We start from the raw sequence: 12,407 nt of genomic DNA, 5'->3' as shown, positions 1-12,407 counted from the left end.
GGAGAGAAAAGGTGGAAGTTTTAGCTACAGTCACCAGACTTAGTACATATATATTTCTCATCAAGCTAGACTACTTTCCTATTTACAGTCATTAACTATGACGCTATGGAAGTCGGCTATTTTAGTTTTGATGTGTATTTAAAAAAAAAAAAAAAAAAAAAAATTACACCAAATTAACACCAAACACCAATTAACACCAAACTTTGTCTACGTGATGCCAAAATATTGAGGAACCTAAACTGCAATCAGATTCCAGACTCATCAAAACTTTTTTTACATGGAGAACAATTCATTCTGAGGAAACATAGTTTCATAAATGTATACTGCTCTGGGGCTAACAGAAAATGTTAAATTATAAAAAAATATATAACTGACTTTTCAGGCTGTAATACTAAAGTTGGATAAGATAAGAAATATTTTAAGCCTAATCCTCTTTTTGCTCTGTGTGCATTGGTTACACTGACAAATTGGTTAAACTCTTTTTTTTTTTTTTTTTTGGTGCCACCAGGTGCTTGTATTCCAAATATAATATATCTATAAAAAAAAGATATAAGATTTTGTTTGGGTGCCGTACCGAACAGCAAATTAAATTATCTAACCATTATTTTCCAATCTTCCAAAGTGTATCTTTTCAAATCAGAAATTAAATAGATTACCCACCCCCCACCCCCCCCCCCAATATAAAAAAAAAATCAGCATTAGAGGTTGCTATTTTGGGTAAAAATTATATCCAGTTTTATGTGCGTAAAACTAATCTGGCAACCACCCACAAAATGGTGTCAGTACAGTTTGCAGAGCAAGCAACTCTTATATTTCCCCTCTGAAAATGTACAAATTCATCTCTGTGTTTTAGTTTATCTGAAGATTTGTTTTTACTTCTCCGATCAGGATTGTTGCAAGAGAGTTACAGACATTTGATACTTTTTACATTCACCCTGGCATCCTGTACTGCTTGTATAATCAGCCAATGTAATTCATTTTCCCTAATAGTATCTTCTCTTGCCACTACCTGTTATGATGCTGGCAGACGTCATCAACAGCATCACCTCCGTCACCAACTGCTTGTCAGTACTGGCATTCTCATCTGTTTCCCTTATTACTCCTTCTAGGTCAAATCCCATTGGATATGCATCTGAAAATCTGAAACGCTGCCCTCCAGTTCCATCACCACTAGGAGATGTGTGTTCCCTATTTCCACCTCAGCATCATCTTATCATATCTCCCGCTCAGATTAGTCTACAGTCTGAAATAATGGTTATAACACATCTGAACATGCTGAACTTGCATTGCACTTTTGGACTTTTTATCCTTGGAGTGAAATACAGATTACAGGTGCAAAATGGGTTGACAAAAAGCATTTTATTTGATTATAAGGGTCATAATTCAGCCAATGGCACACTGGCCTCCAGCAGCTGATGAAATGGCTGCTACAATGCCGCTGGTCCTGAAGAGGTGAGTCATCCGTGTGAGGGGTTCAACTCTTGTTTTTCCAGGTGTGACAGGGGTAATCACAGTACTTTTGTTCATCATCTTGAACATATTAAAGATATTAAAGATTAGACCCTGGTGCTGACCAGTAATACTCACAACTGGTTATTCAGTGGTGCTTTTATAAAAGCATATTGATTATACAATCAGTACAAAGCAGTACATGATTTAGATCAGAGATCAGTGAATACATTGTTTTTTGTTGAAAATGACTGATGGTTGATAGCAAAATCATTAAAGCACTTTTTAATGGATAAACACAACTACCCTGTTATCTCATTATTTTAAACCACTCAAGACTGTGTGGTAAATTTTAGGGCAGGTACATTGTGTTCATAAGAACAATGTAAAGCATTATTAAAATCCCTGTAATGCATATGCTGCATGAAGTGGTTTATTGCTTTTATTTAACAGTTAATTTAAATCTAGTATTACTGCTATCATTTGATAATTTTTAATCATTAGTAATAATGAATAACTGAACAAGGGATACCTGCTCTACTGCACATATACTAAAACAATATGCAATCAGTATACATTTATGTTTAACATGAATACATAACTATATTGTGTAAAATCTCAGCAATCGGACTCGCAATCGAAGGGTTGTGAGTTCAAGTCTCAGGCAGGCAGGAATTGTAGGTGAGGGGAGTGTATGTACAGTGCTCTCTCCACCATCAATACCACAACTTATGTGCCCTTGAGCAAGGCATCGAACCCCCAACTGTGCACTTTGGATGGGTTAGAAGCAGAGCACAAATTTGCTCACCATACTTGGCTGTATGTTTCACAGTGTCTGGGTTGTTGTTCCCCGGGGTTCCACTAGATGTCCTCCTTCTCACGGTGTCTGTCCCAGATCACTTCCTGTTCCCTTATATGGTCACCTTCCTCCTTGTTACGTAATTGATTGTTCACCCCACCTGTCTCCTGTTTCCCCATTATCCTTCTGTGTATAAATACCCAGTCTGTCTTAGTCTATGTTACGGAGTCCTTGTTTAATGTTATGTATTATTCATGTCCGTCAACTCTCGTCTTGCCTTGCTCTGCCTTGCCTTGTGTTCGTGTCTTGTTGTATGTGGATTGATGTTTTGGTTTCGACCCCTGCCTGGACTGTTTACCCCTCTGGATTATCCCTTGAAATAAATCATACTTACCTGCAATTGGTTCTCGTCGTGTTTCAAGCGTCTCGTAACGTGACAGAAGGACTCCGTCACAACAGAGAACCAGCGGTATGTCTACTCATGCCTCATCCCCAGCCACCGAGCGGGACAGAGGCGGTTTTGAGGGAACTCGCCTGGTGGTTTTCCGGGGGACCAGGGGAGGTCGCCGAGGAGGAAGTGGTCGAGAGGAGACTCGTCATCGCTCTCAACCATGGCCTCCCTTTGACCCGGGGCTCGTGTGGGATGGATCAGAGCCACCCTCTCACCATGGCGAACGGAGAGGTAAGAGGAAGCACACACCCTCCATGGTAGCGCCACAACCCAAGATGGCCGCCAGCCCAGCTCCACAGCACCAAGTGGTCGCTAGCCCAGTACCACAACCCAAGAGGGCCGCTGACTCATTCTTAGATTATTTTGCTACACTATCAAGGATCCTAGAGGTTCCCAAGATGGTTCATGTCATGGCTGCTGAGCCAGCGCCTCAGCACAAGATGGCCGCCAGCCCAGCGCCACAGCATAAAAGGACCGCCAGCCCAGCGCCACAGCACAAGATGGCCGCCAACTTAGAGCCACAGCACAAGATGGCCGCCAGCCCAGTGCCACAGCACAAGATGGCCGACTCAACGCCTGAGTCGCCAGTCCAGGTGCCACCGACTCACCGTCATAGAGGACGGAGAACGAGGAGACGGGCACATACCGTTCCTCAAGGCCTGGAGAATGTTCCCGAGTGGGCCGCTGCCGTCCAGGAGGACATTCACGCTGACGTCTCCGAGGCCGTGCCCGAGGCGGTGCCCGATGCCGAGGCGGTGCCCGATGCCGAGGCGGTGCCCGAGGCTGTGCCCGATGCCGAGGCGGTGCTCAGCGCTGTTCCAGAGGCCGAGGTGGTGCTCGATCCTGTTCTGGAGGCCGAGGCGGTGCCCGAGGCTGTTCCCATTGCAGTTACCGAGGCGGTGCCAGAGGCTGTTCCTGAGGTCGAGGCGGTGCCCGACGCTGTTCCAGAGGCCGAGGTGGCACCCGATGCCGAGGCAGCGCCCGATGCCGAGTCGGTGCTCGATGCTGTTCCGGAGGCCGAGGAGGTGCCCGATGCCGAGGAGGTGCCCGATGCTGTTCCCGAGGCCGAGGCTGTTCCCGAGGAGGTGCTCGATGCTGTTCGAAAGGCCGAGGCGGTGCCCGATGCAGTTCCCGAGGCGGTGCCCGATGCAGTTCCCGAGGCGGTGCCCGATGCAGTCCCCGAGGCGGTGCCCGATGCAGTCCCCGAGGCGGTGCCCGATGCAGTCCCCGAGGCGGTGCCCGATGCAGTCCCCGAGGCGGTGCCCGATGCTGTTCCCGAGGTCGAGGCGGTGCCCGACGCTGTTCCAGAGGTGGCGCCCGATGCCGTTCCAGAGGCCGAGGTGGCACCCGATGCCGAGGCAGCGCCCGATGCAGTTCCCGAGGCGGTGCCCGATGCGGTGCCCGATGCAGTTCCCGAGGCGGTGCCCGATGCTGTTCTGGAGGCCGAGGCAGTGACCAATGTGGTTCTGAAGGCCGAGGCAGTGACCAATGTGGTTCTGAAGGCCGAGGCAGTGACCAATGTGGTTCCGAAGGCCGAGGCAGTCCCCGATGTCGAGGCAGTGCCCGAGGTGGTTCCAGAGACTTTGGCAGTGACCACGAGGACGTGGTGGTCGTCCGCTCCGCCCTGGGGGACTCTGGCGGTGACCATGAGGATGTGGTGGTCGTCCGCTCCGCCCTGGGGGACTTTGGCTTTGACCACGAGGCTGTGGTGGTCTTCCGCTCCGCCCTGGAGGGCTCTGACTTTGACCACGAGGACGTGGTGGTCTTCCGCTCCACCCTGGAGGGTTTTGACTTTGTCCACAAGGCCGTGGTGGTCTTCCGCTCCGCCCTGGAGGGCTCTGGCCTTGACCACACGGCTGTGGTGGTCATCTGCTCCGCCCTGGTGGACGCCTCAACATGTCCTTCATGGACTTCTGTTTTGTGTTTTTTGAGTTCTGTTTCTGTCTGTTCCCTTTAGTTTAGTCTGGCCCTCCATCCCTCCCCCTGTACCTCCTCCGGTCCTCCTCCCTCCTGGTCTCCCTGTTTTATGTTTACATTTCTGGTGTTTGTTCCCCATGTGTTCCTTTTCCGGCCCTCCGTCCCTCCCCCTGAGCCTCCACCTGTCCTCCTCCCTCCTGGTCTCTGTGTGGTGTTTTATCTTGGAGCGTCTGGGAGCCGCTCCGTAGAGGGGGGGTACTGTCACAGTGTCTGGGTTGTTGTTCCCCGGGGTTCCACTAGATGTCCTCCTTCTCACGGTGACTGTCCCAGATCACTTCCTGTTCCCTTATATGGTCACCTTCCTCCTTGTTACGTAATTGATTGTTCACCCCACCTGTCTCCTGTTTCCCCATTATCCTTCTGTGTATAAATACCCAGTCTGTCTTAGTCTATGTTACGGAGTCCTTGTTTAATGTTATGTATTATTCATGTCAGTCAACTCTCGTCTTGCCTTGCTCTGCCTTGCCTTGTGTTCGTGTCTTGTTGTATGTGGATTGATGTTTTGGTTTCGACCCCTGCCTGGACTGTTTACCCCTCTGGATTATCCCTTGAAATAAATCATACTTACCTGCAATTGGTTCTCGTCATGTTTCAAGCGTCTCGTAACGTGACAGTATGTCACTTCACTTTCACTTTCATTGATTCTGAACCAAGCAAAGAACCAGAACATTTTAAACACCACCATTTTCATCTTCAAATGGATGGGTTTGAGTTTGACTTTTGTTTGACATACATTTTCCGTATCTGCTTTGACAAAATCTGTACTGTATAAAGCACAATGTATTTAAGGTGACCTGACTTGACATGACACACACACTGCTTTCACTCTTAGCTTTGAAAAGGAAAATGACCCAATGAAACCAGTTATGTAGTTTGTTTTCAACAAAATAGAACCAGGCCTCAAGAGACTGGACAGTAAAAACAGCTGAACGGAAATAGAGAGCCATGGTGTCAACACCCATTGGCTATTCAAGAAACCTGTGGAAAACAAACATTGAAGGTCCTGGATCATTTGGTTTGGCTTGGATTCGTTGACATACAGAAGAAAGATGATTTCATGACTTACTTGAACATAAGTAAAGAACTGATTGGAGTGCTGTTGGTCTCCAGCTACAACAACTCTCCATTTCCTCTGCCTGATTGCTGTGCCAAATCCCATGGAAAAGACTGTCTTTCATAATGGAGAAACCAAAAAAATAATTATATAAATAAAGGGTGAGAGTTCTTGTAATTACATTTTATCCTCACACAATAGCTTTAGTTCTAACAGGAAAAATAGCAGTTAACCATTCATGTAGAGTCTCTTCCATTAGGACTAATGTCTGCAGTAAACCCTTGAATTGATTGGTACACCAACACTACAGCACATACCTAGCTGTTCAGATGATTCATAGTAGGAACAACACTTGAGTGTGTAATCCTGAGCACAGGAGCACAACTCAAGACTTCTGTATTTTCTTGCACCAGAGGAAGGACACATATTTATCTTTCGGATGGTGATGCTCATCTCCTGTTCTCTCACAGCAACAGCGGCCTTCATCTTTCAGTGGAGAAGGCAAAACAAAAATTAACAGCTGTTTCTCTCTCTCTCTCTCTCTCTCTCTCTCTCTCTCAGGCAGTAGCTGTAATCTGACAGTCAAAAAAAAAATGTGATGTTTCCTGCTGTGAAAATAATAATAATAATAATAATAATAATAATAATAATAATAATAATAATAATAAAATCAGATCTGATGATTTAAACTGAGATGACTTATCAAAAGATGGGATTTTAGATTTTTTGAGGTTATTTTCCTGTTCAGATTTTTCAAATTCATATTTTAGTTAATGGGCCTTGCGATGATACCGAAAGTTACAAAATGAGACTGGCAAGCCGTAGACAGAAAAGTGTTAAAGAACCATTTAGGAGAAATGAGATGCAGAAACACTGTCATTAAAGAGGCTTAATAACCTTGTACATAATTATCAACTTCAACCTGAAAAAAAAAAAAAAAAAAACATAAAGACAATAGAAAAAGATTATGCATCAAAGAATTTGGTGATTAAAATTTTTAAAAAGAAAACCTTCCACTATTAGGCAGACGAGAATGGAGTTGAGTGTGGGAGATAAAGACCTCTCCAGCAGCACAGCAGGTGTAATGTGACAGACAACTGATTAATTATGCATAGTTTATTTTGGTGTCCATTAGCTCGGAGGAGAGCAGAAGGTTCGGCCTCTCGTTGTGGGGTGCTCAAACGCCAGAGTGCTGGAAAGAAACACAACTGTGTTGGAAGGTCCTGTGTGGCCTTTCACTGGCCTCTGCACCCCTAGGGTATCTTCCTTCACTTCATCAAACACCTCTGGCCCCCTGTGGATGGTCAGTCATCTGTTGTCAAATTGAAGCAAAGAAAGTCTAAGGGTGCTTTGACACCTGTAGATCGATTGCTTTGTTCTGAAACAAGGATTACAATTATTACAATGTTGCCTTTTTATTCAAGGTGCGGTTGGCTTTCTCACAGCAAAGTTTCTAAATGGACCAAAACTGTTAATACAAGTCACGAGTAAACTGCCCTCTCATTGATCAAAGTTCTATGGTTTATTTTCCAGTATTCTGCTCATAACTGTCATCCGTTAAAATGAAGTGAAGTGAAGTGACATTCAGGCAAGTATGGTGACCCATACTCAGAATTTGTGCTCTGCATTTAACCCATCCGAAATGCACACACACACACTGTGAGAACACACCCGGAGCAGTGGGCAGCCATTTATGCTGCGGCACCCGGGGAGAAGTTGGGGGTTCGATGCCTTGCTCAAGGGCACCTAAGTCATGGTATTGAAGGTGGAAAGAGAGCTGTTCATGCACTACCCCCACCCACAATTCCATCCGGCCCGAGACTAGAACTCACAACCTTTCGATTGGGAGTCCAACCCTTTAACCATTAGGCCACGACTTTCATTAGGCCATGACAACATCTATCTATCAATAACTATCATTATATTAATTTAGCATTTAGAGCAGGGGTTCAGGATTTGGGTGAGCGTGATTTCACCAAGTACTGGATCATCCTTGTTGATCCCGGAACAACATTCCAATCAACCAATCAGAATTGAGATATCACTTTTCAGAAAATATCTGATTTAGACTTACAATCAGAGTTAGGTGCATCTACACCGTTGTTAATCTGCTATCATTTCCCAAGTAAGGAACCACTTGGGAGGTTCCTTACTTCATCAACTTCGAAGTTAGAGTCATTCAAAAAGAGTACGAGATTAATTAGCTCGGTCTGGGAAATCGGCTCATCTCGTCGTCCAGTCCCAGCAGAAAGCACGCACCAAGAGTAGCATCGAGCCATGTCAGCTGGTAAACTTGCTCATTGAAATCCTCCACATACTGCTCCAACCTTCGACAGGTCTGCCGCAAACCCCACAGCTTATCCTCAGCCATCATCATTTTGGGTCTGGTATTCTGCGTAGGAGCAAAGAAAAGGAAGGGGGAGACCTGGAGATCAGATCCAAGGAGTTCAACTGACATATAGCGGGGAATCACCTGCAGCACACGGGGATGACATAAACAATACCAGACAGAGAACTAAACTCAGGGAATAAGGGGATGATGAGGAACACCTGGAACTAAAAAAAAAAAAAAAAAAAAATATATATATATATATATATATATATATTATTTGTTTTTTACAAACTCAAGTTAAACCTGCAAATGGCTGAACCAAGCAAAGAACTAGAACATTTTAAATACCACCATTTTCATCTTCAAATGGATGGGTTTGAGTTGGACTTTTGTTTGACATGCATTTTCTGTATCTGAGGGCTAGCAATTAAGAGACCATGGCATTTAAAAATTTCTTCATCACGGTGTCTGTGAAAGGAAAAAAATATTATTCAGTGGTTTTTAATGGTGTTTTTGAATATTATATGTATTATCATTTGGAGAGATATGCATTAGAAATTATTTGATGGTGCAATGTCATCAATCTATATGTTTACTCATCCTATATAAATTATAAAAAAAAAAAAAAAAAAATAGTGCAGATTAATGTCCTGTCCTGTGTGAACTGCCGTGTACCTTATTCTTCACTTTTTGGTTAACAACGAGTTGTTTTCCCTTAGCTTGGAGGGACATCTCTGATTTATTTATTTATTTTGTGGATTATTATTATTAGTAGTAGTAGTAGTAGTAGTATTAATAACATAAAAAATAACATAATAATTCCCCCTAAAATCAGGTAGGCTTTGTGACCTCTCATCGAAAATCATGATTCATTTGATTACCACAATATGTTCCACAGATGTCGTGTGTTCATGAAACCTCAAATAAAAAGTTTGGCCCATTTGGTTGATGTGAAAACTTTTGGAACTTTCTGTTGTATATGAGCCAGATTTCAGAAAACAACTGATGTCTAACAGGTCCACCCCAAAAGTGAAAACCCCCAATAAAAACAGCACTATGCAATAACAGAAAGGATTCCTGCTTCATGATATCAGAAATGCTGGGACACAGATGAAACAATCTTGTTTCTATTCGGCGGAGTACTGTAGAAATATGTAAATCAGTGGTTATCACTGGCACCACGACACATACTGTCTGTCTTCATTAAAGTCTACCAAAACCTGTTGGGGTTTTAGATTGAAGCTCATTATGATTCAGTGAGTTCTTTGGTACAAATCTGTGCTCATTATACTTTTGCCTGCACATCTGCCTCACACATTTGCACGCCATCCTCAGGCTCATGAACAGCTGGAAACAACTGAGAATCAAAGCTGAGTAGACTCCAGTGCTTAGTAATACGTCCTTGATTTAGAGAGTGTGGCCTGTCTGTCGGTTTGACTGCAGATTGAAGCAGGTAACCTGTGGCTTTGAATACAAATGTGGCTGTCAATGCCAGTTCTGTTTAACCATTAAAAATAAATACAATAAATAAATAAAAAATCAGATGAACAACAGTACAGATGCTCACGGTTGCCCGTTTACTGCACTGAATTCACTACTTGGATTTTTAATTGTAAGACAAGAGCTGTATTTTGGAACCTGGTAAAGTGCCTCCACAGGCATCACAGACACACTCCAGACACTCTTTTAAGTTACATCCTTTTGTCCAAATTCCAAAACATGTTGCATCTGTTGTGTAAGAGGCAATCCCATGAAGCACTGCAGCTAGCTAAATACTGATTATAAATACTAATAATTAATTCAATAAATAAATATATTGGTAAAAACAAATTCATTGAAAACTGACATTTCAACGCAAAATATGTGTTATGTATAAATATATATTATTGCATGCATAAAGTTATATAATATATACAGTAAGTAAAATAGACATTTTTTTTTTATTTGATTTATATTCTTGTTTTCGAAAATTATACATTTCCTTCAATCGTGATGTCATTTCTGCCACACAGAACAGCTGTGCCCCCTAATAAAATATTTTTCTGAAGTCAGTATACTTCATTACCAAGTAGACAATAGTGACAAGGTTAAAGAGATATCAAGGTAATATATAGTTTGCGATTAGTAGTTTGGGGGGATTATGAGGCATAAATTCTTAAGACATTAATTCTTCACAGACTTCACATTTGTTTTTAAGATTCATTAAAAATGAAAAAAAAAAGAGAAACAGCTCACTGTTCATATGGTAAATGTTAGTAGCTTGAGCCCTTTGCAATTATATATTAAAAGCTATTTTAGCTCTAGTCATCATAATTTGTTTTTCAAATAGTGCATAACTATTTGTATTTGTTGAAGCAAAAAAAAAAAAAAAAAATCAGGAGGTCTATGGCAATTCTTAGCTATTTTTTTTCCCAATTAATCTGTAATCGAATCAAATTATGCAAAAAGTGTGATAAATATTTAACCGTATTGTGTTTAGGATACAGAAAATGCTTGCTATTTAATTTGTGAAAAATGTGCTGAGAATCCAACCCATAACTGGAAATTTTCCCAGTATTGTCTGAAACATTTTGAAACATTCCTGCATACCAACAAATGTTTGCATTCACATTCTTGCGTAGCGCAGCACCGGTTCAGTGGCTCAGCAGTGGTGTGCGTGTTCAGGAGAAAATCTTTACTTAAGCTCTGGGAAGTGAATATTCTGATAAAGATGAATGGGTGGTTCTCTCTTGTTGCAGCTCTTATTCACATGGCTCAGGATTCACCCATGCTCTTCATTTGTTCTGTTTAGTTTTGGGCAGCTGGGGAATCGATACACATGGGCCCCAAACAAGTCACTCCTGAGCGCATGCCACCGAGGATCATTTAACACTGTCAAATAGACATACGTGGACACACATAGACACCATGAATTCATATCATCCTGTATAGTTAACACACACCTCTCATTGAAGAATGCGAGGAGGAAAGTTATCTTTTAGGGACTGTGAAAAGGCAGTGGTTCTTAGCAGGATGAAACATGGTAATGGCCACAGCATGGTGTTGCGGTAGAAAGCTTGGTCTGAGGTAGAGATTAATAGGAGAAGCAGAGAGAATTACCAGCAGCCAGGGATAAATGGCTGAAGCTTGTTTGCGCCGTAAACTTTATAAATGTGCCTCACCTGCACAAAAAAGCTGCCCTTCCAAGAGCTGTTCATCATAAGTGTGCCGTATCTGGGAGCAGAGTCAGGGGAATCAGCTATGCACAGTGTTCCTCTTTTGAAGGGTCAAGTTATTACTTCCGGAGGGCACGTAATGTGGAGGAGCACTTAACGGTCAACAGGGGGGAAGTGCTACCTGCGATGAGAACATGTTCTGGGCAGTCTGGATAATCCCTTGTAGGTGCTCAGAGACGTTAGGATATTAAGATGAAGAGGTGGAACTAGAATGAATGCAACACATTAGAAAGATACAAGAGCTCTTGAGGGGATGTTCAGGTAAGGAAAGTGGGGCAAATCATCTAAAGAACATTTAAAATGTAAACCAACTCTAATTCTGAAAATAAATGCTTGACTCTACAATAAGAACAAATGAGGTGACAGCTGGGAAAGAAAACTTTGAGGTGGTCCACAGGTCAATGTGGTAAAACAGGGAAATTTTGTTAGGAAAAAGGTGCAGTCACATATGTGAATTAGTAAAAAGTTCACTGTGTATTGTAAGTAGTGTAGCGATGCATGCTTCACTGCTCATAAAGAAGTCACTTTTAAATCAAGTAGCTTTCTGTTGGTCAGCTTTGCCAATGTGTGTTGGCAACCTCAACCCATAAAAGCAACAAACTGAAGTCAAGAGGACACAGATAAAAGGATCTTCACATTTTATATTTTCATTTTATCTGAACATTCCAATATGAGAATATTTTCATAATGACACGGATCGCTAGAAAAAAGAAATTGACTACTAACTGCTACAGGGGTCCGTCTTTCAGAGGATCAAGTTATTACTTCCAGAGGGCACATAATGTGGAAGTGTGCTTAATGGTTAATAAGGGGAAGTGCTACTTGTGGTGAGAACATGTTCAGGGCAGGCTAGTTAAGGCACATCCTGTGCAATCCCTCATAGGAACACAGAGACAGTAGGATATTAAAACGAAGAGGTGGTATTAGAGTAAATTCAACACATTAATGAGACACGAGAGCTTCAAGTGGATCTTCAAGGTAGGAAAGTGAGGTAATTCCTCTCAAGAGCATTTGACATTTGAACCAACTCTAGTTCTGGAGAGAGACACTTGACTGAGCAAATGAGGTGACAGTAGGGAAAGAAAAATTTGAGGTGGTCACAGGTCAATGTGGCTAGATGTTCGGCTTAG

This window comes from Carassius auratus, chromosome 42 (genome assembly GCF_003368295.1).
Source record: "Carassius auratus strain Wakin chromosome 42, ASM336829v1, whole genome shotgun sequence".
Taxonomy (NCBI): Eukaryota; Metazoa; Chordata; class Actinopteri; order Cypriniformes; family Cyprinidae; genus Carassius; species Carassius auratus.
Note: the sequence above shows the minus strand (reverse complement) of the source record.